Consider the following 26,841-nt stretch of genomic DNA (forward strand, 5'->3'; position numbering starts at 1 on the left):
GAATTGGTTCATCATAATTGGATCTCTTAAAAAGATTGGCAAGCGGATGAGGATCCATAGATATTAGCTTGTCTGTTTAGTAATATATAAATGACTATTCCAACCATACGAGCAAACAAGAAATGGGCAAAAGAGGCGAATAGAGAGGGAGGATAGGGAGAGAGAGGGCAAATAAAACAGCAAGGGTGAATTGGGGGAGAGGAAAATGAGAGGCAATGGAAAATAATGTAACGCGAGAGATAGGGATTGTGATGGGTACTTGGTATATTGACTTTTTGCGTAGACTCCCTGGCAACGGCGCTAGAAATCCTTCTTGCTACGTCTTGAGCTTGCGTTGGTTTTCCCCGAAGAGGAAGGGATGATGTGGCAGAGTAGCGTAAGTATTTCCCTCAGTTTTTGAGAACCAAGGTATCAATCCAGTAGGAGCCCACGCTCAAGTCCCTCGTACCTGCACAAAGCGATAGCTACTCGCAACCAATGCGATTAGGGGTTGTCAAGCCCTTCACGGTCACTTATGAGAGTGAGATCTGATAGATAGAATATTTTTGGTATTTTTGATATAAAGATGCAAAGTAAAAAGTAAAAGCAAAGTAAATAGCAAAATAATATAAAAGTGATGGAGATTGATATGATGAGAATAGACCCAGGGGCCATAGGTTTCACTAGTGGCTTCTCTCAAGAGCATAAGTATTCTACGGTGGGTGAACAAATTACTGTTGAGCAATTGATAGAATTGAGCATAATTATGAGAATATCTAGGCATGATCATGTATATAGGCATCACGTCCGTGACAAGTAGATCGAAACGATTCTGCATCTACTACTATTACTCCACTCATCGACCACTATCCAGCATGCATCTAGAGTATTAAGTTAAAAACAGAGTAACGCCTTAAGCAAGATGACATGATGTAGAGAGATAAATTCATGCAATATGAAATAAACCCCATCTTGTTATCCTCGATGGCAACGATACAATACGTGCCTTGCTGCCCCTTCTGTCACTGGGTAAGGACACCGCAAGATCGAACCCAAAGCTAAGCACTTCTCCCATGGCAAGAACTACCAATCTAGTTGGCCAAACAAAACGGATAATTCGAAGAAACTTGCAAAGATAACCAATCATGCATAAAAGAATTCAGAGAAGATTCAAATATTATTCATAGATAAACTTGGTCATAAACCCACTATTCATCAGTCTCAACAAACACACCGCAAAAAGAAGATTACATCGAATAGACTCCACAAGAGAGGGGGAGAACTTTGTGTTGAGATTCAAAGAGAGAGAAGAAGCCATCTAGCTACTAACTATGGACTCGAAGGTCTGAGGTAAACTACTCACACTTCATTGGAGAGGCTATGATGATGTAGAAGCCCTCCGTGATGACGACCCTCTTCCGGCGGAGCTCCGGAATAGGCCCCAAGATGGGATCTCGTGGATACAGAAAGTTGCGGCGGTAGAATTAGGTTTTTGGCTCCTGTTCTGATCGTTTGGGGGTACATGTGTATATATAGGAGGAAGGAGTGCGTCGGTGGAGCACCGAGGGGCCCACGAGGCAGGGGGGCGCGCCCTAGGGGGGGCGCCCCCTACCCTCGTGAACACCTCTTTGCTTCCTTGCAGTAGGGTCCAAGTCTCCTGGATCACGTTCAGTGAGAAAATCACATTCCCGAAGATTTTATTCCGTTTGGACTCCATTTGATATTCCGTTTATCTGAAACACTGAAATAGGCAAAAAAATAGTAATTCTGGGTTGGGCCTCCGGTTAATAGGTTAGTCCCAAAAATAATATAGAAGTGGAAAATAAAGCCCAATATAGTCCAAAACAGTAGATAATATAGCATGGAGCAATCAAAAATTATAGATACGTTGGAGACGTATCAATCACCTTATCAAAGCATATATTACAACTCTGAGATGCTTGCACCAGTCCATAGATGGATCGCTGGAGCTTGCACACTTTGTTAGCACCTTTAGGATCGACAAAAACTTTTGGTTGCATCATATACAACTCTTCTGTAAAAAAATCATTATGGAATACAGTTTTTGATGTCCATTTGCCAGATTTCATAAAAACACGGCAATTGCTAACATGATTCGGACAGACTTAAGCATCGCTATGGGTGAGAAAGTCTCATCGTAGTCAACCCCTTGAACTTGTCGAAAACCTTTCGTGACAAGTTGACTTTTGTAGATGATGACATTACCATCAGCGTCTGTCTTCTTCTTCAAGATCCATTTATTCTCAATGGCTTGCCAATCATCGGTTAAGTCCACCAAAGTCCACGCTTTGTTCTCATGATGGATCCTATCTCAGATTTCTTGGCCTCAAGCCATCTACCGGAATCTTGGCTCATCTTAGCTTCTTCATAGTTCGTAGGTTTGTCATGGTCTAGGAACATGACTTCTAGGACAGGATTACCATACCACTCTGGTGCGGAACATGCTCTGTTCGACCTACGAGGTCCAGTAGAAACTTGATCTGAAGTTTCACTCTAGTTAGTGTAGGCATCACGGGAACGGATTTCTCTGATGTGCTACTTTCCAAATTGAGAGAAGGTACAATTACCTCATCAAGTTCTACTTTCCTCCCACTCACTTCTTTTGAGAGAAACTCCTTCTCTAGAAAGGATTCATTTTTGGCAACAAAGATCTTCCCTTTGGATCTTTGGTAGAAGGTGTACCCAATTGTTTCTTTCGGGTATCCTGTGAAGATGCACTTCTCCGCCTTGGGTTCGAGCTTGTCAGGTTGAAGCCTTTTTGACATAAGCGTCGGATCCCCAAAATTTTAAGAAATGACAACTTAGGTTTCTTGCCAAACCATAGTTCATATGGTGTCGTCTCAACGGATTTAGACGGTGCCCTATTTAACATGAATGCGGTTGTCGCTAATGCATAACCCCAAAACGACAGTGGTAAATCGGTAAGAGACATCATAGAACGCACCATATCTAATAAAGTACGGTTACGACGTTCGGACACAACATTACGTTGTGGTGTTCCAGGTGGCGTGAGTTGTGAAACAATTCCACATTGTTTTAAATGAAGGCCAAACTCGTAACTCAAATATTCGCCTCCGTGATCAGATCGTAGAAACTTTATTTTCTTGTTACCATGATTCTCCACTTCACTCTGAAATTCTTTGAACTTTTCAAATGTTTTAGACTTGTGTTTCTTTAAGTAGATATACCCATATCAAATCAAATCCTGTGTGAAGGTCAGAAAATAACGATACCCGCAGCGTGCCTCAATACTCATCGGACCGTATAGATCGTTATGTATTATTTCCAATAAGTCATTGGCTTGCTCCATTGTTCCGGAGAACGGAGTTTTAGCCATCTTGCCCATGAGGCATGGTTCGCAAGTATCAAATGATTCATAATCAAGTGATTCCAAAAAGTCCATCCGCATGGAGTTTCTTCATGTGCTTTACAACAATATGACATAAACGGAAGTGCCACAAAATATGTTGTACTATCATTATCAACTTTGCATCTTTTGGCATGAACATTATGAATATGTGTATCACTGCAATGGAGATTCAATAAACCATTTACATTGGGTGTATGACCATAGAAGGTTTTATTCATGTAAAAAGAACAGCAATTATTCTCTAACTTAAATGAATAACCATATCACAATAAACATGATCCAATCATATTCATGCTCAACGCAAAAATCAAATAACATTTATTTTGGTCCAACACTAATACCAAAGTTAGAGGGAGTGTGCGATGGTGATCTTATCAACCTTGGAATCATTTCCAACACACATCGTCACCTCGCCCTTAACTAGTATCTTTTCATTCTGCAACTCCTATTTCGAGTAACTAATCTAAGCAACTAAACCGATATCAAATACCCAGGGGCTACAATGAACACTAGCATAGTACAGATCAATAACATGTATATCGAATATACCTTTGTTCACTTTGCCATCCTTCTTATCCACCATGTACTTGGGTCAGTTTCGTTTCCAGTGACCATTTCCTTTGTAGTAGAGGCACTTAGTTTCAGGCTTGGGTCCAGCTTCGGCTTATTCATGGGAGTGGCAACTTTCTTGATATTCTTCTTGAAGTTCCCTCTCTTTCCCTTGCCCTTTTTCTTGAAACTAGTGGTCTTGTTAATCATCAACACTTGATGCTCTTTCTTGATTTCTACTATTGTCGATTTTAGCATAGTGAAGAGCTCGAGAATCATTTTCGTCATCCCTTGCATATTATAATTCATCACAAAGTTCTAGTAGCTTGGTGATAGTGTCTAGAGAACTTTGTCAATCACTATCTTATCTGGAAGATTAACTCCCACTTGATTCAAGCGATTGTAGTATCCAGACATTCTGAGCACATGCTCACTGGTTGAGCTATTCTCCTCCATCTTGTAGGCAAAGTACTTGTCAAAGGCCTCATACCTCTCGACATGGGCATGAGTCTGAAATACCAATTTTAGCTCTTGGAACATCTCATATGCTCTGTGGCGTTCAAGACGTTTTTGAAGTCCTGGTTGTAAGCCGTAAAGCATGGCGCACTAAACTGTTAAGTAGTCGTCATATCGAGCTTGCCAAACATTCATAACATTTGCATCTGTTCCTGCAATAGGTTTGTCACCTAGTGGTGCATCAAGGACATAATTCTTCTGTGTAGCAATGAGGATAATCCTCAGATGACAGACCCCGTCCTCATCATTGCTATTATCATCTTTCAAGTTAGTTTTCTGTAGGAACATATCAAAAACATATAGGAGCTATATCGCGAGCTATTGATCTACAACATAGATATGCAAAACTATCAGGACTAAGTTCATGATAAATTAAGTTCAATTAATCAAATTACTTAAAAACTCCCACGTAAATAGACACCCCTCAAGTCATCTAAATGATACGTGATCCAAATCAACTAACCCATGTCCGATCATCACGTGAGATGGGGTAATCATCAATGGTGAACATCTCTATGTTGATCATATCTACTATATGATTCACGTTCGACCTTTTGGTCTCCACTGTTCCGAGGCCATGTCTGTACATGTTAGGCTTGTCAAGTTTAACCCAAGTATTGCGCATGTGCAAAACTATTTTGCACCTATTCTATGTGAACGTAGAGTCTATCACACCCGAGCATCACGTGGTGTCTCAACACGACGAACTGTAGCAACGATGCATACTCAGGGAGAACACTTTTACCTAGAAATTTAGTTCAGGGATGATCTTATAATGCTACCGCCATACTAAGCAAAATAAGATGCATAAAAGATAAACATCACATGCAATCAAAATATGTGACATGATATGGCCATCATCATCTTGTGCTTTTGATCTCCATCTCCAAAGCATCGTCATGATCTCCGTCGTCACCGGCTCGACACCTTGATCTCCATCATTGCGTCGTGGTCGTCTCACCAACTATTGCTTCTACAACTATCGCTAAAGCATAGTGATAAAGTAAAGCGATTACATGGCGTTTGCATTTCATACAATAAAGAGACAACCATAAGGCTCCTTCCGGTTGCCGATAACTTTTACAAAACATGATCATCTCATACAATAACGTATATCACATCATGACATGCCCTGCAAAAAGAAGCACTACAAAAAATACACTTCTGTGATGATACGTGTTTGTCACAGTAGGTCGCATTTTTTGTCATGCATGTGCATCCATGAAAAATTTATGACACAATCAAGATAGTCATACTTGTGTTGTCGTAGAAGTGTTCCATGACATTGCCAAAATTATCATCACGGAAGTGTCCACTTCCATGACGATAAATCGCGCATCACAGAAGTGCTTTCGTCAAGGGTGACCGACACGTGGCATCCACCGTAACGGAATGCCGTTAAGCTATCGGGTCGGGTTTTGGATCCGATAACCCGTTAACAGCCCCGACCAATGGGAAATTTCCACGTGTAAAATTCTTATTGGTCGGACGAAACACGTGTCAGCTCATCAGTGAGTCAGATAGGCGCTTATGATACGTCGACATGTGGCACGGCCCAACAGAGGCCCATTCCGGTGAAAAGGCCGGCCCGTTTGACTTGGTCAAAAGGTGGCGGGCCGGCCCATGTAAAGCCTGTTAACGGCCTGTACGCATATAGCCCATTTACAGCCCGCTAACCCAAGGCCCGTTACGCCCTATCCGAATTAGGCCCAATAGCGTCATCTGGGCCACCCAATATGATTCCAGCCCATTTTCACTTCTGGCCCATGTATGGCCCATGACGTCTTCCGGCCCATATGAGGCCCTATGTAACTCTTGGCCTACTAACGGCCCGTGGTGAAACTGGCCCGTAATGAATAGTGTATCACTTTACACCCATTAACGGCCCATGGTGAAACTGGCCTGTAATGAACAGTGTATCACTTTATACCCATTAACGGCCCGTTATTCCGTTGGGCCGTTTCCAGCCCATGTTATCTTTCGGCCTTCTCAGAGCCCATTTATTCTTGGGCTCATTTCCAGCATTCGTTTACTTACGGCCCGTTACTGTCATTTTCTTCTTGTGGGCCAAATTCAGCCCGTGGTTACAGTCGGCCCGTTTGTGGTCCGTTAATACGTTGGGCCATTTTCATAGCGTCATCAAATACGGCCTATTAACGATGGCCCGTTATGGTCGGCCCATGAATGGACGATTACAACTCTAGCCCGTTTACGGCCATAATGCGGCCTGTTATTGGCCCATGTTTGGCCATCGATCATACTGCCCGTATAAGACCCATTGATGATATGACCCATAGAAGACCCATTGTTTCTACGGCCCGTAGAAGGCCCATTGTTTCTACGGCCCGTAGAAGGCCCACTGTTTCTACGGCCCGTAGGAGGCCCAGTGTCACTACAGTAAATATTAGCCCATGGTTATTGTGGCCTAGTTTTAAAAAATAGGTTATTGCAGCCTCTAGCAAACTGCGGAAAAAGAACTGCAATGACTAGAAGCAAACAAATAAGCAAGAGAACAAGGAAATAAATAAGCAAGCAACTTATACTAGGCTATCACGGCTATCACACATATTACATCCACTGGGCATCAAATTCGCCACCAGTGCAAATAAACGCGCCAACAAAAGAATATACAAAACTCAGAGCACTTCAGAAGGCACTAGGCCTGGCTAGGTCGGCCCCCCAGACAGCTGAAGAAGCTGAGTAGACCTCAGTTGTGTCAACGATAGATGCATCAACACTAGGTTTAAGGCATGATGGTGCGCACGGCAGTCCTCTGACATCTTCATTGCATCTTTGACTTCAAGTCGGAGCTAAGCTGAAGCAAGCCTTTCCACTTTAAGTTGAGACTGAAGAAGTCGAACTGATTGAGGCAGCAACTGCATAGAGGTTGTCTCACACCTGCTGGTGAGTAGCTTCAACTCACTGTCTTCATCAAGACAGGACCTTGGGGTCATCTCGCTGTCCTCAAGATGGTTTGGCTCACTATCTTCCCTAAAGTTCTGCCTGGCGTAAGAGATACGAGTCTGAAAGAGAAACAAGGAGACACATAACAGGTTTCACAATTATATAAGAAAATAAATGGATCTGTTCTGCATAAGGAACATGTTTTTACAACTACAATTTGAAACTGGTAGTTGTTGCAAACATCCAATCGGATGTAAACAGCAAAGCAAACAACAGTGGAGGAAATGATGCCTATCCAAATCTATACTAGAACAATGTTTGAAGGCTTGAGAAGGATGAACTTACATTACATGTTAACACGGGCTGGACAAAGCCCTTCTCCATATTGATGGAAGGATAATTCAGTAAATTCCCCAAAGAAAATTCTTTATAAGCGTTGCCATTATTCTACATTTTGCAAACAGTAAATGTAGATCAAATAATATGGGAAGAAACAGAGGATAATGAAGCTCAGGTGCAGACTGATGATACATAATCAAATAGCAATTAATTAAGTACAGCGTTACAAGGCAAAAGGGAGAAAGGTACTGACAAGAGCAATGCAGAGCCCATTATTGTTTTGAGATCGTATGATCCTTTGAGCAAGGAGATTCATCTGAAATTAGTTTTCATACAAGAGAGAAGGTAAGGCACAAGCAGAAATTTAGGAGTTTAAATTTTGAATTGATATCATAGACAGTACCTGACGCTGGGCTCCCAGCAGTTCTAATAGGGGTTTGGCCACTTGAGTAGGGGTAAAGTGTGGTACAGTTGGGCATGTGTTTTCTGTGGCTGCTGATCTATCTGATTTAACAGGTATCACTACCTTTTCCAAATACCTAGTTTGTACTCCTTGACGACCTGCACTCACCCTCTTCCTTTTGGACACCTATTACGAAAGAACAACATTTGACTGGAAAAACATAGTGTGACGACCCATGGAATAGGTACAGAAAATGGATAGGTATGGCATATACTCATATATGATGCTTAAACTAAGCAGATGGTGTAACAAAGTAGAAGTAATGCAAGAGGTCAGAAGCAACATATGTGCGACCAATACAACTTTGCAAAGTTAGAGCAAGCACCTTGATGGGTGAATAAGATAGGCCATCCTCCACCATGCCAAGTTTGTTAGGCAGTGGATCATTTCGCAACATTCCTCTCATGCGCCCATTCTCAAATTCATTTTGATAATGTTCAATATCTGACATGCATGAAAACATAAAAACAAGTGAGATTTTCTTTGTAATGCAGAAGTGATTCTAATCCAATACTGCCTCCCTGTAAACCCCTTTGTGCTATCTCTGCAATTCTTTTAAAAGATGCCATTCATGCTATAATTTGTTGTGTGCATTAATATAATGTGGCCTACTACTCAAAATATGAGAGCTCCAGAAGTGATGACACTTCGCAGATGATAGCTTCAACATATAGTAAAGAAGAACAAGTCGACCTGACCTGACAAATTCAAAATATACTAAGGGAGAACAACTCGACCTGACCAGTCGACCGCAGGAGAAGAGTATCAACTTAAAGAAGAGCAGAAGAGCACGCAGATTGAAGATATTACAAGTCTTTTAATACAATGTCGGTTGGCCACCCATGATGAACCAGAGCACACAAAGAAATACTATTCTTTCCGGTCTCTCCATATGTGGCTCACATGCATTTCGAAACTAAAGTAGGAACATTTAGCTAACCAATTAAGGGCCAGTTCTTTTCGGCAATTCTCCCAGAACTGCCCCTCTTCCCAGCTTCTCCTAGAATCGCCACTCCATTTTTTTACAATCCTATCTAGTTAAGGTATAATTAGCTAGGATTGTAAAAAACATATGGAGTGGTGATTATGGGAGAAGCTGGGGAGGGGGCCGATTCTGATAGAATCGCCCAAATGAACTAGCCCTAAACATCTCTCAGTTTTACTAATATCAGCAATAATATCAGATATGAATTTGTACAACTAAGCGTGTTTAGCTCGATGGGTGGAGCAGTGCTATTACGACACGAACCACGTAGGCTGATTGTGGTCATCATAAAATGGGGAAAACATAAGCATGATCAGTACAGTGTTGACCGTGGCAGTGGGATGGCAGATCTGAAGCTGCAAACCGCGCAAAGGGTAGTTAGCAACCGATGTTTGCTTTGAAATAACAACTAAGATTTGGTATGGACAAGAAAGTACGGTCAATAAGTGACAAAGAAATGCAATTATGCTGTCTCTCTATATGTCGCGACATGCATTTGGAAACTCAAGTGGGACCTTTAGCTAACCAATTAAATGGGTCGGTTAACTAATATCAGTATCATATCACAATCATATTTGAACAACTAAGCTTTCGAATTCTGAGTGTTGTGTTGTTTAGCTTGAAGGGTGGAGTAATGCTAGTACGACAGAAAGCACCTACGCAGATCATAGTAGAGTAGATAAAAGGGGAAAACCCTAAGAATCCAGAGAAAAATCAAGAAAGTGGAACTAGCTGGACCAGTGGGTGGCGCACATGCTTTTCAAAACGAATATAGGAACATTAGGTGACCAATTAAATGTTCTCTGTTTTAGTGATATGAGCATCATATCAGATTCGTATTTCAACACGTAAGCTTTGGGTTGAGGTCTTGAGGAGCAGTGCTAGCACGACACGAAGCACCTACGATGATGGTAGTGAATATAAAGGGGGGAAACCATAAGCTTTACGAGTATAGTGCCCGTGCCATGGCGGATCTGAAGGTGCAAACCAGACAAAGCTACTTCGCAACCAATGTTTGCTTTCAACTAGCCACTACGATTTGGTACGGACAAGAAAAGTACAGTAAACAAATTACGATCTATTTTCCGGGTGAGATCAATAACTTAAGCACATATGGAAGAGTACCACCTCTCTTGCGACGCCGTGTAGGCCTATGCTGATACGTTGAGGGTGCTGCGGGTGCGATGGCTGTCGGCGGCGGGGAAGAAGACTTTAGACGGCAGACGGCCGGGTCAGGGGATATATCTTGTTGCCATGGACGAGGTGGTCGTAGGAGCGGCAACGACAAGGTGGACGATGGTGCCGATGAAGCGGGAGGAGGCGATGAAAGGATCCTGGTCCAGCGCCGTGGATGAGAGACATCCATCTCTTGCAGTGGACGACGGGGTAGGGGTAGCGGCTCCGGCAAGGTGGAGGATGGGGTGGCGGATGGAGGAGGCTGGCTGCAGTGCGGAGGTTGTCGTGCCACCGACGGTGTATGAATGGGAAAATGGAGGGGAGGGGGGATCTCAAACTTTGGGACGCGCTTCTCTGAAATGGGGGAAAGTTACGAACTTATCCCCCGTTTAAAATTTCGGACATCGCGTCGGTTGGGGATAGGACGGTAATCTCGCATCTCCCAAATATTTGTCGGTAACTAATTCAGGCGAGGAGAGGGTGTTTTGCTGCCCACGGTTGGCGCCCATGGTGTATGAACGGGGCTGACAGGTAGGGCGGTTGTGTCACGTCTGATGGAACTTACACATCTGCCCATATTTAAAATATTAGCCTACATCGATTTCGGGCGAGGAGAGGGTGTTTTGCCGCCCACGGTTGGTGCCCACGGTGTATGAACGAGGCTGACAGGTAGGGCGGTTGTGTCACGTATGATGGAAGTTACACATCTGCCCCTATTTAAAATATAAGCCTACATCAATTTCGGACGAGGAGAGTTTGTTTTCCCGCCCACTGTGTATGAATGGGGAAATGGAGGAAGAGACACATGTCTTTCGGACGAGCTTGAATCAAATGTGTGTTGCCGCCCACGTTTGGCGTCCACCGTGTCTGAATGGGCTCAGAGGCCGCTGTGTCATGTCTGATTGAAGTTACTAGTCTACCCCTATCGACAGCCGTGTAAATCCTGTCGATAACGATGTCAAGTGTCAGGGGTAGACAGTAATTTCCATCTCGCAAACACTTGCTTCGAGCAGCCCACAAATTATAGTGGGTGTTTAGCCGCTTCGTTCAAAACTTGGGAGAATTAGAATTCACGTTTGCCCTGGGACCTGGCAAACTAAATTCAAATCCAATTTGTATTTGATTATGAATATCCACAGATAATTATACATTTTGTTATTTATTTCTTCAAAACCACAACAAAGATTTATTCCACCTTTATATATGATTATAATTTAGAAATGCCGTGATCTTCGAATTCAGTAGGTTGGATACACTCTGAGTCAAACAGTTATTTCATCCAATACAATATGCTCACACGACAAACAATTCACCTTATGTCAATCATACAAGTTCTAAGGATTACCTCGCCTAAAAAATTTGGATCATTACAACACATGGACAACATAGGGGGTCTTGCAACATAATCCATTCAGAGACATGACACAACATGCAAGTACAATAATCTAATGAAAATTTCAACTGGTACCTAAAGAAGAACCGGGATAATCTTGGGCTTCAGATAGCAGAAACAGCAGGACCTCCTCCGTCTTCAAATGCAACATTCTTACTTCCTCCAATTCTTGGGTTGCTTGCATAATGCGTGCCGCTAATTCCATAATTTCTAGCCTCAAGATAAATATTACCTCATTCATGGCAGCCACACCATCTCTTTCTTCCTCTAGTAGAGCCTCAAGCACTATAATATCTATGCTCAGACTACTCTCTAGCGGTGTTGCCTCTGAACTGCTACCATCTGGTAACATGGATGGCACACTGCTTCCACAAATAGATTCTGGGGTTGTACATTGTGTCCTAGTGTGAACGGCATCCTGAAAGGTTTCCGCTGGACATCAGTAAGAGATAGTTATCGTATGATCTAGGTAGTAAGCTTACATGGTAAACGAAGGAAGAATTATTGCCGAGCATGACAAACTATATTTAAATGGTTCGAAGCAGCATCAGCCGAAAAGAAATTAAAATGGTAAGATGAAAATAGGGATGTAAGTGGCAAATGAAAGAAATCCGCCAGTCCCATCTAGTTAGTTTTTGCTACCTCCCTAGTTCATTTTCCTCAAAAAAACAAAAACTCTTTTGAACTATCATACCACTAGTGGACTTTAATCGGGATTAAACCGGACCCAGTTGACATCCCTAGTTGAAAGGGAGTGTACAACCGCTATATTTAAGTTGCCAAGGCATCTAAGCAGTTGAAATAATCTGAGAAAGCACTTAACAGTGTGGCCTCATATAAACTACGAAGACAGACTTGTGATGAAGTTGAGAAGAAAAGTTAAGGACTCAAATGAAATAGGCATGCATTTCTTTACGATAGTACAGCAGGCACTGCTGACATATTGTTCAACTCAGGTATAGCGTAACAACAAATAAGCATTCAAATCAAGCAATACAGCAAAGCAGACAACTGAACTATTTGTAATTCGGTAGGATTACACGTTGAGGGCACAAGCCAAGAAAGCAGCCCACTCGCATTACATTTCACATGTAATAAAACACACTAGCTTACCATATGTTGCTGTGAAGCCTAGCTGCTGTTGCAATGTTCTTTGAAGATATCGTCCGCACCCCTGGTTGCAAATCTAGTTGTTGTAGTTTATTCTGCACCATCTATTTAGGTAAAATTAATTTTAATCGCATGCACTGGTCCAAATTGATCATCAATGGTTCATCTAAACTAATGAAAGAAGGGTGTGTGCATACACGACAATACTCCCTTCGATTCTTTTTACTTTGCGTATTTCTCAGTTTTCTCATATTAGTCTGCGCGTTGCCGATTCCTAGCGCTGGTTTCCTTTTGTGCCCCGCCCTATCCGCCTCTGCCCTAATTAATTGGCAAATTAGTCCAGAAAAATTAAACCAATGCCCTCCTTGGTATGCGGGTCAAGAGTTATGCGCAGAGTAAATAGAATCGGAGGGAGTATATCTTCTTCCCTCTATTTTTATGCTTGTTCGAGGTGCCAGCCCCAAAAGAACAAATATTTTACTTGATGGGGTTGGCAGCTCCATAATCAATAGAAGCATCAAATTAGTCATGCAACTTGGGAAGATCAAGAACACACAAACAAGTAATGAACAGAGGCTCAGAGCAGTGATGTAATAGCTAGCATCAGAAAATGTAGGGTAAAACGAACAAAAAGAAGCGGAACCACATGCTAGTTTGCTGATGTGTAATTAAGCATAGAGAACATTAAGCAGTCTGATGGAACCAACAGGTGGCATCAGAACAAAACTAAAGCATATTAACTATATGTGCACTTGTATGTAATTTAGCACATGTAACATGTTCACTGCCAGAAGTATGGCCCTACAGGTGCAAGCAGAATAACGCGTCTCATGAAAAACTGAATGATGCCCCGAAGAAATTCAAAGGTGCGGTGCTTATGCTAGGAAAGTGAACGTAGGCGCCGGCCGTTGGATAATAGTACCTGATTCTCGGCGGCGTATGTGTATCATTGTCATACTTGATAGCTAAGGATCGTCGATGGTGCTCGTGTTGCGGTTGAGTTTGGGCCGGCTGTCGCCGTCGCTGAAGCGGCTCCAGTGCTATGGTTGTGGTGCCTGTCAACATACAAGAAAGCTCATCTGTGGTAAGTGAATAGTTACACGATAAAGAGAAAAACCAAAGGAGTACAAATCGAAATAACCTGATGAGGCTGCGGCATCGGTAAAGCAGGGCTGATGGAGTTGAATATGGCATCCATGGAGTGGGTCTGGTGCAGTGGACGAAGGCTTCGGCGGGCGTGTTGTACAGTGCTTTCGGTGAGGCGGATCTGTTGCAGCGGACGAGGGCTTGTATGAAGGGCCAGCGAAGGGGCGGACGAGGGAGTCAGTGAAGGGCCTACGCTATGGTGGACGAGGGCGCCGATTAAGCAGATCCGGTGCGGTGGACCATGATGGTGGTCAAGGAGATCTGGAGCGGTGGACAAGCCAGTCGCTGAAGCGGCTCCGGTGAAGTGGTAAGTTAGCAGTTGGGGGTTCCAAGGTGCGGAAGGTAGATTTGGCGGGGTGTGAGGTCCACCGCTGTGGCAAAGGACTAGATTCGGCGGCTTGCCGTGGTTGGGGGGGTTGGGGAGGGGAAGGGGAGGGGCTTTGGGGAAGAATGTTGGGGGCAAAGAGGGGAAAACAATGGAGTTACCAAAGCAGCCCTTTTCCGTTCATGTGGCAGGGGTAAAACAGGAATATCGCAGGGCTAAAATTTCGGGCGCGTGATATTTCGATGTGAGCGGGAAGTTTGAAAGCTTTTGGCGCCTAAAATTATAAGTATTCTGCTCTCGTACGACCGACTATGATATCATGGCCGACAATTTGTTTGTTTTGCACGCAAAAAAATGTGCAAGTTTTGAAAATCAATGTCTCCAACTCGAAACTTAGATTGTCCATTCAATTCAAATATGGATCATTGAGCTACTACAAGCAAATACCATCATACGGTCCAATTCAAATGAAATTCCAAATGTGTTTATCCTAAATATGATGACAAAAGCAAAAATGTGTATGTGTATGAATAAAGTGGATGATTATAAAGTTTGAACATGCCCGTATGTGTATATCTCTAGGTTTGATATATGAATTTGAAATCACGAAATCCCGGCTTAAAAATGTACCTCCGTTTAAATGAATTACAAAAGCTAATGATGGAGTCGAATTCCAAAATTCCAATCTTAGGTTTGTAATTCTGGTACATCAAGGTATATCATGTATGTTCAAAAGTATTGTTATCTCATAGTACAAACTGTGAAACAAATTGATCAACCATGAGTGCACAATATCTCAATTACGCAAGTCCCTCAAATATAGACACCTCACTCTTTATCTGAAGTCAACCCCCCCACCATACACACACACAGAGAGAGAGAGAGAGAAGTTGGTCTCTCCCCCAAACACCAACACACGAGCACATTAACACCCCTCTCTCTTGTAAAGTCCGGACCCCAACATAGGTCTCTATCACTTTGTCTCTCGGGCATGCACACATCTCTTCCCTCACTCTCTAGGTCTCCCGCTATCTCTCTTACCCAAGCACACACACTATGTAGAGTGTATATTTCCCATACACACAAAACGTCGCCCCCAAACGGCTATCTCCCTAGTTATGTGGTTCTCGCGCACTCACCTCACACACCACCCCCATTGCAAACAAGCACACTTTGTCTCCTTGTGCACCACTCTCCTCTTTCTATCTCTCCCACATGCGGACCCGCCCCAGCTCCTTCCCTGTATACATATATGTCGTGACTCTTTGCATAGCTCCCTAATGTATAATAATTCTCAATTTCGCACATTGTTCTCTACACCATCTATTCTAGCTCTCTCATGAAGTCCCTATCACACACACGATGACTCGCTTCCCTTGCATCTCTGTTCATAGGCCAATTTCGGACAACATCAACATTGTCTCCCTATCTATACGCCATTTATGGACACAAACGACCCCTCTCGCCCGCTCTCTTCCTCTCTCTCTCTCTCTCTCTCTGTCGCTAGCTCTCTCTTTCTCTCGCTCTCACACCCCTCTCCCACACACACACTCGATGTCTCTTCCAAATAGTCTGCTCCCCCCGCCCGCACCCGTGCTATCTCGCTACTACACATGTCACACCATTCCCCCTTCCCTTATACTAGGTTTACATCATCAGTGGTCTCTCTACTCCACATACACTCTCTCCCTCTCACACACAAACGCGTGCACAAACACACACAGACACGCACAAACACCCATTTACCTGGATCCCCATCTCTCCTCATGTCTGCATGTGTATCTCACACACTCACTCTCTAATTATGTATATGTGTCTCCACATTACACAACACAAAGCCCCATGTACATGTCTCTCTCTATCCTCCACACACATAGACACAAAGAATCTGTTATCATTGCCTCAGTCTCTAACATATCACACACGCACTCTCTCTCTCTCTCTCTCTCTCTCTCTCGCATACACGCTCAACAAGGGTTTCCCCGTGAATAACTTACCATCTATTCATGAACAATCGTGGCAGTACGGCGAACACGAAACGTGAAAAAGAATAAATCTACACGTGCTTAGACCACCTAGTATGACTACTAGGACTAGAGCAAGCCAAAAAGCATGCCGCTGTCACCCCCTCCTTGTCGGCGACGGGAAAATCTTCGTTTTACACAGTCGAGAAGTCATTGTGCTAAGGTCCCACATGCCGAGGCGTTGAATAGAATGTAGATGCTAGTTTACGGAAGCAAGTATCGATAATACGTTTGTATCTCCATACTTATATTTCTTCTCTTATAAAAAACCGAGTTGGTGATGATGGTATGTGTGCCATCTTGCAATATAGACCGTCCGATCTATATCTGACGGATGGAAATTAAACTAAAAGATACCCACACCCCTCTCCACATTTGCAGACAAGGCCTTCCCTCGTTCATCCTTATCTCCAACAAACCTCATTGTTAAGCAATTAAGAAAGGAAGCCTCTGGAACAAACTGGCCTGGTGACCACTGCCGGCGTCGTCAATCCCCATGCCTCCGCTCAGTTCGACCACCAACCACCACCACACCCCACTCCTCTTCACCTTATCTCATATTTCTTGAGATATCATTAGTTTTTACACATGGGATTACTCCCGCAAGGGTCAATCACAACAAGTGTTTTATAAAAAAAATGCATCTTGATGTTCCGTGCAATACACGGATCTTGCCAGTACTCCTACACAAGACTAAGTTGGTGATGCTAGTGTGTCTGCCATCCGTCATTTCTGACCATTAGATCTACATCTAACGATTGTGAGGTAAGTTGTTGCCTTTTCTCACCAACATCCCACTTGTCTACCAATTTGCAGAAAAACCCATAATTAGTATCTTAAAACCAACCACATCCCTCCTCGACCTCACCAAAACAGCCCAATGAATATATTCTAATTGAAACATAATATATCTCTAGTGACATATGTATATCAAAATTAGAGTGTTTTGTACCAAGTCTGTGAATAAGTATTATTCTAATTATAATTCGTTGCAACGGACATGAACATTGCTAGTATTTCCAACCATGCATTTATTCTCCTAGTATTCCGTAGTTTCGAGTTTTCCATCAAGATATTAGTCACTCATGGTTGATATTTACTTTCAATCATGTACACATATGCACTATGTAACTAGCCTTGCTTATTGGCTTCCAAAGCTTAACTTTCACTCCTACTTACAATATGTAGAGTATTTAACAAAAAAATACCACTTTCAAACAGCCCTAGGAGGAATCTATTGTACAAAAAATAGCAAAAACATACCCAAAATTTCTTAATCCATGCCAAAAACTACCTAGTACTCCTACCGATCAGGTTCGTTTAAACCCATTTATGACAGGGTTGGCCCACATGTTCATGTTGATGAGGCAGCTTAAACCAACACATTTTGTTTGACCATTGACATGAGGGACCCACATCTGACCTTCTATCCTGTTATTCCCCCTCAAATCATTATTTTTCCTGAACATTACTTCAAACAGTACTGATGCGTGTTCGTCGGTGGCGCCGGTGATGAGCGAGTTGGCCGCCGCTCCGCCGGACGGGCCGGACGCCGCGCTGGCCTTTGCACGGTTTGGCAGGCTGGCCCGAGCACGACTCACGAATGAGCAAGCCGCCGCGCTGGCCTTCGCTCGAGCCAGATGGCTGGCCTTAGCGCGGCGCGCGCGAGCAAGCCGCCGCGCTGCCTTGCCAATCTAGCTAGCAAACCTTGCAGACAAGCAGCTGGACGGAGCTATCTTGGCGAGCTAGCAGCCGCGAGCGCCGGACGGAGCTGGCATCCGGGCTGCCGCAACATGGGCTCCGCACCGCCGGCGGTTTTGACCTCGCCTTCTGCCAGCGGCGGTAGCTGCGTCCCATGGCCGAGGATGACTAGGTGGACAGACCGAAGGTAGGAGGTCACTCGAGGATTTTTGTTGGTAAGAGCATGTACAATGGTTGATAAGGTAGTCTTATCTTAAGTCTGCCACGTATGCAAGTGGTAGTAGTTTCTTGGCATGCTAGTGGTTTCTTGCATTATTAGAGCAAGTACAATAGAGCTGAGTCAGCGGGCTATAAGAAATAAACTACTACTACATGTTGGCTATAAGATGGGCTGTAGATGACATGGCATTGGCTTATAGCAAGCAGCTGGCTATACTATTAACCATACTCTTAGGGGTTTCTTGTAAGGAACAATGTACGTACTACTAGCGACAAAAGGCGATTCTAGGTTGTGTTGTACTCCAACGAGTACTACTAGTGGTCGCGGGAGTGTATACCTCATTTTGTGGGTTCGATCCCGGCCGAACGAATGGCGGCCTTTTTAAAAAAATAGTACTACTACACTTCACTGCGAGCCAATATTTTACACGGGTAGTTTCAGTTTTGAAGTCAAACGGACGTGCGGCCCACAATCTGGGTGCACTGGACAGCCTAGCCACGTGAACGGGTTTTCCTTCCCAGCATCCCGTGGCTCGCATGCTCGCCCTAGCCGCACCTCGCTTGCAGCTTCCAGTTAGTAGCATATTTAAACTAGCGCCTCCCAATTAAGCCCGAGGAGCCAGAAAAGCCTGGCGGGGCATTGGGAACTATGCAATATGGCTCTATACGTAAAGTGCTCTACTACTACTCTATAGCTTGTGGCATTGCATGCATGGACTTCACTCCATTATCGGCTCTACTATAAAAGAAATTCCTCTTTCCGTGTTTTTTTGAAACAGAGGCAAAAGCTTTGCTTCATCTCATTCATAAAGAAGGAACTACTAACAAAGTTCGACGAGATCTATTACACCTCCACAAATGGAAGCGAAAATCCTAGTCTCGCTGTATCAAATAACTCAAATGTTTTGCCCCTGCAGTAACCGTCGCTGATAAACAGGCTGCTAGTGTGTGCGTGAGACGAGCGACTGAGTAGGCCAGCTACATGAGAGGAGTGACTGAATAGAGCATCGAGAGTACCCACTAGGCCACTACGCAGGTGTACTTCCCCTGCATTAATAGTACAACGATGGTTCTAGAGAATAGTAGTACCCTCCACTTCCAACTGTAGCTCCTTGGCCCTGAGATTCAAGAGTTCAAAACTGGTGCACTATACTAGACTAGACTAGACTCTTGAATACTAGAGTTCAAAACGATGGTTCTAGAGAATAGTAGTACCCTCCACTTCAAACTGTAGCTCCTTCGCCCTGAGATTCAAGAGTTCAAAATGATGGTTCTAGAGAATAGTAGTACCCTCCACTTCCAACTGTAGCTCCTTGGCCCTGAGATTCAAGAGTTCTCAACGTTCCATAATCCCTTTCTTTCAAAAAAATCTCTTCTGGAGAGAAGATTGCTATCTCCACGTGAGCTTCTCATGGGCCAGCGCTACCACATGCAGTCATGTGAGAGAGAGGGAGACATCCATGCAGCATGCAAAGAGAGGAGAACGCGGGCGGACAGCCAATGGGTTGCATGGGGCATTTATAGCTGCTAACTCCTCCCATCCATGTGCCAGGGGTATTTCTGTCCAGAAAGCATGCAGCGAGCCCCTGCCTTGGTATCCGGGTCTGCTCTTATGCGTAGAGTAAAAAGAATCAGAGGGAGTACTAGAAGTAAATAATAGCCTCACCCCTTCGCCGAGGAACGATCTATAGTTGGAAGGGACGAGGCCCTGCGGTTACTATGCTCTTATCTCCTCCTCGCCAGTTCCCCTCCCCCCGAAGAGAAGGCAGTTCGTTGCTGCTCCCATGGATTCGCCAGACGGTTCTCCTCGTCGGGGCTGGGAGACCTTGGACGACGATCCTGTGGGAGAAATCGCACGCCGCTCCGATGTCCTCACCGCCGCAAGACTCGGTGCTGCCTGCACCAACTTTTTCAAGACGCTGCTTAAACAGGCCATGCTTGTTGGTCTTCCATGCATCCTCGAGGAGAAGGTTCTTCTATGGGACAATCCTTCGAACAGTCCACCACTCCCTGGCCATGGTTGCACGTTGACTCCGCTAGAGTTGCCGACATTGAGAGGTAGTTGGATTTTGTCCGATGAGCAGGTCAGTAATGGAGTTTGATCATGTAGTACTTAGTTATTCCATTTCCATCCCGTAATTTCTCCGATGCCCACCGTCTTATATATAGGTCTGGGTCGGTGCCAACGAAGATTGGCTTGCATACCTCCGGCTGGATACCACCATCATTTTGCACAACATCCACAGCAGTGCGGCTATTCTAGTAGACCCCTTCTCCACCATTGGGATCGGCCTTCCGGACTGGCTAGGCAAGAATACTTATGATGATGCCTACATGAGATTGAAGAAGATAGCAATTGCGGACCCGCTGACAAAGCGACGCGGCTACGACGATTACTATCTCATCGCGGTGTTCGACATAAGGATTGCCATCAATGCAGGAGGCAGTAATGACACAGGCTGGTGCATGTTGGCGGCGGCAGATTTGTACCCCTACACGTTCGAAGACGTCGTGTGCCACTAGGCCGCATCTTCGCGGTGACAAGCCAGGGGACTTGTTTCATCTGGTTGACATCCTACGGTACGGGATATTACAAATGGAATGCACAAACCATCATTTGCATCCCTAATGGTACTGCATTATTTTACAGGGACCAGTCATCCCCCGATCAAAATAAGATCGCCGATCCTGGATGTGCATTTGCATCCGCGATTCGGTCTAACCTGGAACCTTGTAGCTGACTTTGGCATATTGGGATCAACTATCTTAGCAGTCGTTACCCATGGTACCACTAATGTGCAACATGATCACGTAATCTACCATGATCGGACCGTCACCATCTACCCAAGTATTCCATTTTTAAACCTCTCGCCTTCTCTTTCATTGTTGTACTAGTAGTATACTTTGTAGTACTAGTAGGAGTACTTTTGACCTTAGAGGACGCATATAGCTAGCTAGGCCCTTGAAGACTTGAACCCACTAGCTGCCACCATTTTTGTTTTTCCATGTCTTACTATCTCATCCATGTAGCCAAGAGTGGCTATATATAATAAGCCAACTATTTTACTTCCTCTATACCGGAGTTGTACTATTTGCTGCACAGTATTACTGACCGCCACATTTGAGCATAACATTATTATGCATGGACCTTGACTATGTACGTCACCATGTGTCCAGATCTGGGATGCCGCGTGTACCAGATGAACGGCGCCGAGTTCGACCCCCGTGATGCTACGTGGGTGCCGAGGAACACTCTTGGAGAGTACTCACTTTTCATCGGGGACAGCTACCCCATTGTGAAGCGGATGCCACCTTCCGTGCACGACACGGAAGGCCTACCGTTCATGAAGCATGGTTGTGTCTTCAGTGCGCACCGCCGGATGAACGACATGCTGGGACACACTATCCCTGATTTATGCCGGTTCAGCTTGGATGAGTCTCCATCGTGTGGAACCGGACTAGAAAGCTGCGACAATGATTCCCGTTGCCCACCGCTATGGATCGTGCCATCCATGAAGAATACCTGGGACTGGAACCTGGAGGAGAACATGTAGCCCATCTATAACGTGTAAGTGGAGTACGGTAATTGTGAACGGTGGCGCTGTGAATATATGTAGACTAGTCATGCACAAATTTATCACATGAGTTGGAGATGAACTTGTGTGGCATACTGGCATTTGTCCTTTAGAATTTATTACTAGTAAATGTGTTATGTGTATGTGCAACTTGTGTGGTTGTTGCACGGGCTCCAACATGCTCTTTGAGAAAAAAAGGTGGCACAACTTTGGATATACGTGACGTGGCGGCATCATACAGTAGCATCGTTTGCTATAGTTGTACTAGTACACTCCTACTAGGACGACAAATCCTATAAAACCTTGCGCTTGGCTCTTTGCCTCTTCGGGAGGTTCAATAGTTCGTACTCGTGTGAACCTTGCACTTGGCTCTTCGCCTCTTCGGAAGGTCCAACAATGATGATACTACAGTACAATATGCTTCTGGCAATCTGACACCGATTGAACTGCTGCACGTCCACCGCGAGGGCGAGGGAGAGGGAGAGGGCGCTGTAGTCAAAACCCTCTCCTCGTTTTGCGAACCACCGCGCGCGTGGGCGAGGGAGAGGTGTAGTAAGCAAGCTTCTCCTTGTTCGGCGAGTTGACGGGACACATCAAAGCAGTACTAGTACTACTAGTAGTAGTAGTCCATAGTGTGTCCTTTCCGATTAATATGGCTTAATTTGAAACCAGAAAAATACACTGGCAGTCAACGTATGTAACAGTACGCTCTTTACGGTCACTATATATAGTTTTGCGGCGATTATGCGATCACTAGCTCATCATAGAGCACCGTATTGCACCCTACTGACCGGCCACATAGTCGACATGTCACTTTGTTGACTGGTTAAATTGTCCCTTGGTTTCTGGGTCCCACCTGTGAGTTGGCAGAGCAAAGAAATCAGTTAAACAAAACTTTACGCATGCGCGACATGAGTCCAACCCTTGCGCGTGAACCGCCCTGGCTGTGTATGTGAGTGCATGCACATGTCCTCCCTCGGTCTTCCAACAAAGAGTGTACTACATGATGTACATCTACACTTCCAATGCATTTAGCCTTTAATCTAAATCGATATTGATTGACTAATGCACCAACTTGTGCTGTAGGTATAGGCTACATGTCTATCGTTAATTACAGCATGCAACAACCTTCATTTAATCTTCTTATCTCAATGGTCGCATGCACACATAAGTCTGCTACTTTTGGGAGTTAATTATGCCCTGGTCAATGTGTGAATCTCTAAATGTACAGTCTTTCACGAACGTAGGGAGTTGGTTGAGCACTTGAGCATGAGCGTGTGTGTTGCGTCGTGTGCTGTGTGCCGCATGGGTGCGTGAGTGTTGTGTGCTTCCATGTGTACGTGTGAGTGTTGCATGTTGCATGCATGCATGGGGCTTACTCCCTCCCATTAAAATGTTCATACTTCAAGCTTCCTCTGTTCCCTCCATATGGTGATACTCCCTCTGTTCCCAAATAGTACGGAGTAAAAGCCTCCCTCTGTTCCCAAATACGGAGTATTTGTCTTTCTACAGATTTCAACAAGTGACTAGGTACGGAGCAAAATGAGTGAAGTGAGCGTAGAGGCATAGGGATACTGTAGAAAGGAAGTCCTCGCGATCGATTTATTCCCCATCTTGGAGGTTGCCGTGGTGCCCCTCGACATGCTACCACCACCCGTCCACCTATCCTTCATGCACGGCCACTACTGGGCGGGCATGAAGGCCAACTGGATCATCCTCATCCACCACACCGGTAGTCCGTGGCGTCTCGTGGATATCTACACCCAGCGAGAGATCACCCTTCCATCGTTGGATACCGCCGCCATCGAGTCTCGCGGCCCACCAGACACTCCTGCCTACTATGCACGAGACGCGTCAAGATTTTGGCTCGACCCCTGTTTGCAGAAAGTTGTAATCTGTGAAGTGCCCACACCATCAGAAGACTACATGGATTACAAGCTCATTACCTTGTTCAACAAGGGATTAGTCTATCTGGAATCCGGTCGCCATACATGGTTATGGCTCATCATCAATCCTGTTGAGGAAACATTTCTGTCTGATGCTATAGTGCACGATGGCATCGTTTACGCGGTCGACGCACAGGTTGGCTACCTATATTGGTGGAATCTATCGTCATGTAATTGTTCTATCTCATCTCATCTTTACCTTATGAATACGACTGCCTGTTCATTTGTTACAAATTTAGAATGCATAGCATGTCTATAACCACATCATTGCTATATGTTCCTCTCATTTCCTAGATTTTTATGACCACACATGTTATTGTTAGAGTTGATATGAGAACAATTGGCATCTAATGATTGTTAGAATACATATTATGAGCATAACATCATGATTTCTATATGTTACTCTCGTTTACAAGATTTTTATAACAACGCATGTTATTGCTTAGAGTTGATATGAGAACAGTAGTAGTAAGTGCTATGGTAGAATATGAGTAGGCGTTGTCATAGGTGTTTTCCTCTCATTGTTACATGATGTTTGAACCATGACATATCTCTAGAATATGAAAGCCATTGGCTTATTTTTCTAACTTGGGGTATGATTATGACCACGGCATTGCAATTCTCTGTCTATGATATGTGTCACTGTTATAATAATCTTAATTCCACACATACTCTGAACATGATTGTTTATTTTTGTCCTTTTGGTCTCCAATTTGAATTGTTGCAGCAGACGCAAATGCACTGGCCTTCATGATTCCAGGACCTGGAATCATACCAGCCGATGGGTGGTGGTTTATCACTCATTCAGCTGACGGTGGTCATTTGATGCTCATTCGCACGTACCAAATTGACCAAACCATTACATCAAACCACATGCAGTACAATGCGTGGGGCGTTCGTGACATTGATGGCTATGGCTGCTTCGTGTTCGAGAAAGATCCCAGCTCCATTGGGCCAGGCGTACTCAACTGGAGGCAGGTTTACAGCCTCGACAACCACTCCTTGTTCCTTGGGCTCAATTATCCGATCATCCAACCAATTATCGATCATATCACCGGCGATGATTACTGTGCTATGCAACTTCCATTCGCGAGGGGGGGGGGTTGTGTTTACACATCATACCATGGGTTTCATGAATCACCATATCCAGAGATTCATTGACACAGCTTGTTGCCAGATAATCTTTAGTGTGTGAAAGGCATCAAGCTTCCATGCGATGGATGGCTTTTGAAAACCTGACATGCGGCGATGTGGTTCATGCCAACAGCAAATATGCACAACTTGATTCGTGCTGATATCTAGACTGAGCCATGTATTCTGCTGCTGTAGCACGACCCTCTTTTGTTGGATATTATGTACTGTTGTTAGTTTGAAGCACTCCTCTAGTTTGAAGGATAGATACCTTCGTGGGATCAAGTGCATCCTAACTCACCTGCGTAGGATGTACTAATAATGATGATGGAGATGCTGTGCAGAAGCCATATATATATATATATATATATATGGCTTCAAGTGCGTACTTGTTAGTTAAACCTATGTATAAATTGTGACACTAAATACGACTAGTAAGTAGTATAGTAGCAGTACTAGTATACGTCGGTCAAATTATTCATCATGTCCACACATTGAATTGATGTGACAACACGCTGCGTGTGAGGTGACACAAGAATCCCGGCGGCGTGTTCGGGTATTCTGGACTTCAGATTTGGAGTACCACTTATCTGTCGAAATCTTTTATCATTCACTTAAAACAGTCGATTGATCATACATTGAGTACCATATAACTGGAATTACTGATGCAAGTCGAAGAAGGATTGGCCCATGCTGCCAGCTAGCGTCAAGTTCGATCCCACGGATCAGGAGCTGATCGAGCACCTTGAGGCAAAAGTGAGTGCTGACAGCGCGAGATTTCAGTCTCTCATTGATTTGTTCATACCAACCATCGACAGCGAGCACGGCATATGTTACACCCAACCTAAGAAACTTCCAGGTAAGACACCGATCGGTCGTCTACTTGCACAAACATATTCCTTTGTTTATAGCTCTATTTTTCTTTTTAGACGCAGACCTGGTGAAGCAATTACAATTTGACAGTTAATAAAAAGTGAAACAAGTGACTGCAACATGCCAAAGATGTTACGAAAATGCCAACTACGTACACTAAAACTGTATTCCACAATACTGCAGGTATAACACTGAGTGGCATAAGGAAGCATTTCTTCCAGCGCAATTCCAAGGCGTTCAAAAGGGGTGCGTGGACGCGTCGCAAGATACATTCGGAGTGCGGCATGCACGGGATGTGGCACAAGACTGGCAATACCTTGCCGGTGATGGTCAACAGCCGGCAGACGGGTAGCAAAAAAGGTGCTGGCGCTGCACACCAACAAGAACTTCGACCAGCAGAGGACCAATTCAGTGATGCACCAGTACCACCTCGGGGACCTGTTGCAAGAGAAGGAGCGGGAGCTGGTCCTCTGCAAGATTTTCTACCAGACGAACACTAGGGCCAGGAGTAAAAAGATTATAAGTTAGTTTGGTATTGGTAGTTGTACTACCTTGTCGTCCGCAAGTTGGTATTGTTGTTAATGATCTTTTGGTATGAACTTGCATTTGCTTCCAACCATCATGCCGAGGGTCGACGTGGATATAAAGCTGAATCATTTGTTTCGAAACGAATTTTCAGGCACCTGATTTTTATTTGATGGGTAGCATAAGCACCCGCCATTCGAATTCCCAGTTCTCTAATTTTTTCGAAACAAGTCCATGCACTTATTATCACGATAAAAAAACAATATCCGTGCTGCATCCCAGTTATCAGTCTGTACTTGCAGAATTCTCTCGTTTATTGAGCACGTATATTGTTTTTTCAGGTCGAGCAAGTTTCAACTGGGCTGTAGATTGCCCAGGGTTGTTTTGTTTTTAACAAGCCCAACCCATGACGACAACGGGGCACAAAGATCCAGTAGGTATCTACTGGCCTCTGGCCCGCCAGCGTTAGTTATATTTTGTCTTACAACATCCGCAAGCTGTTTTTTTTACTGAATCAAACACACAACCCAATTCTATTTTCCTCTTGAAACGCATGTCCTACATCCGTTTT

General features: G+C 44.3%; 1 pseudogene; it reads left to right on the plus strand.

Annotated features, from left to right (window-relative positions):
* The window catches only part of LOC125554688, a 47,233-nt pseudogene extending 21,002 nt beyond the window's left edge, over nt 1-26,231 (plus strand).
* The last annotated feature ends 610 nt before the right edge of the window (nt 26,232-26,841 follow it).

Source organism: Triticum urartu, chromosome 4 (assembly GCF_003073215.2).
Source record: "Triticum urartu cultivar G1812 chromosome 4, Tu2.1, whole genome shotgun sequence".
NCBI lineage: Eukaryota > Viridiplantae > Streptophyta > Magnoliopsida > Poales > Poaceae > Triticum > Triticum urartu.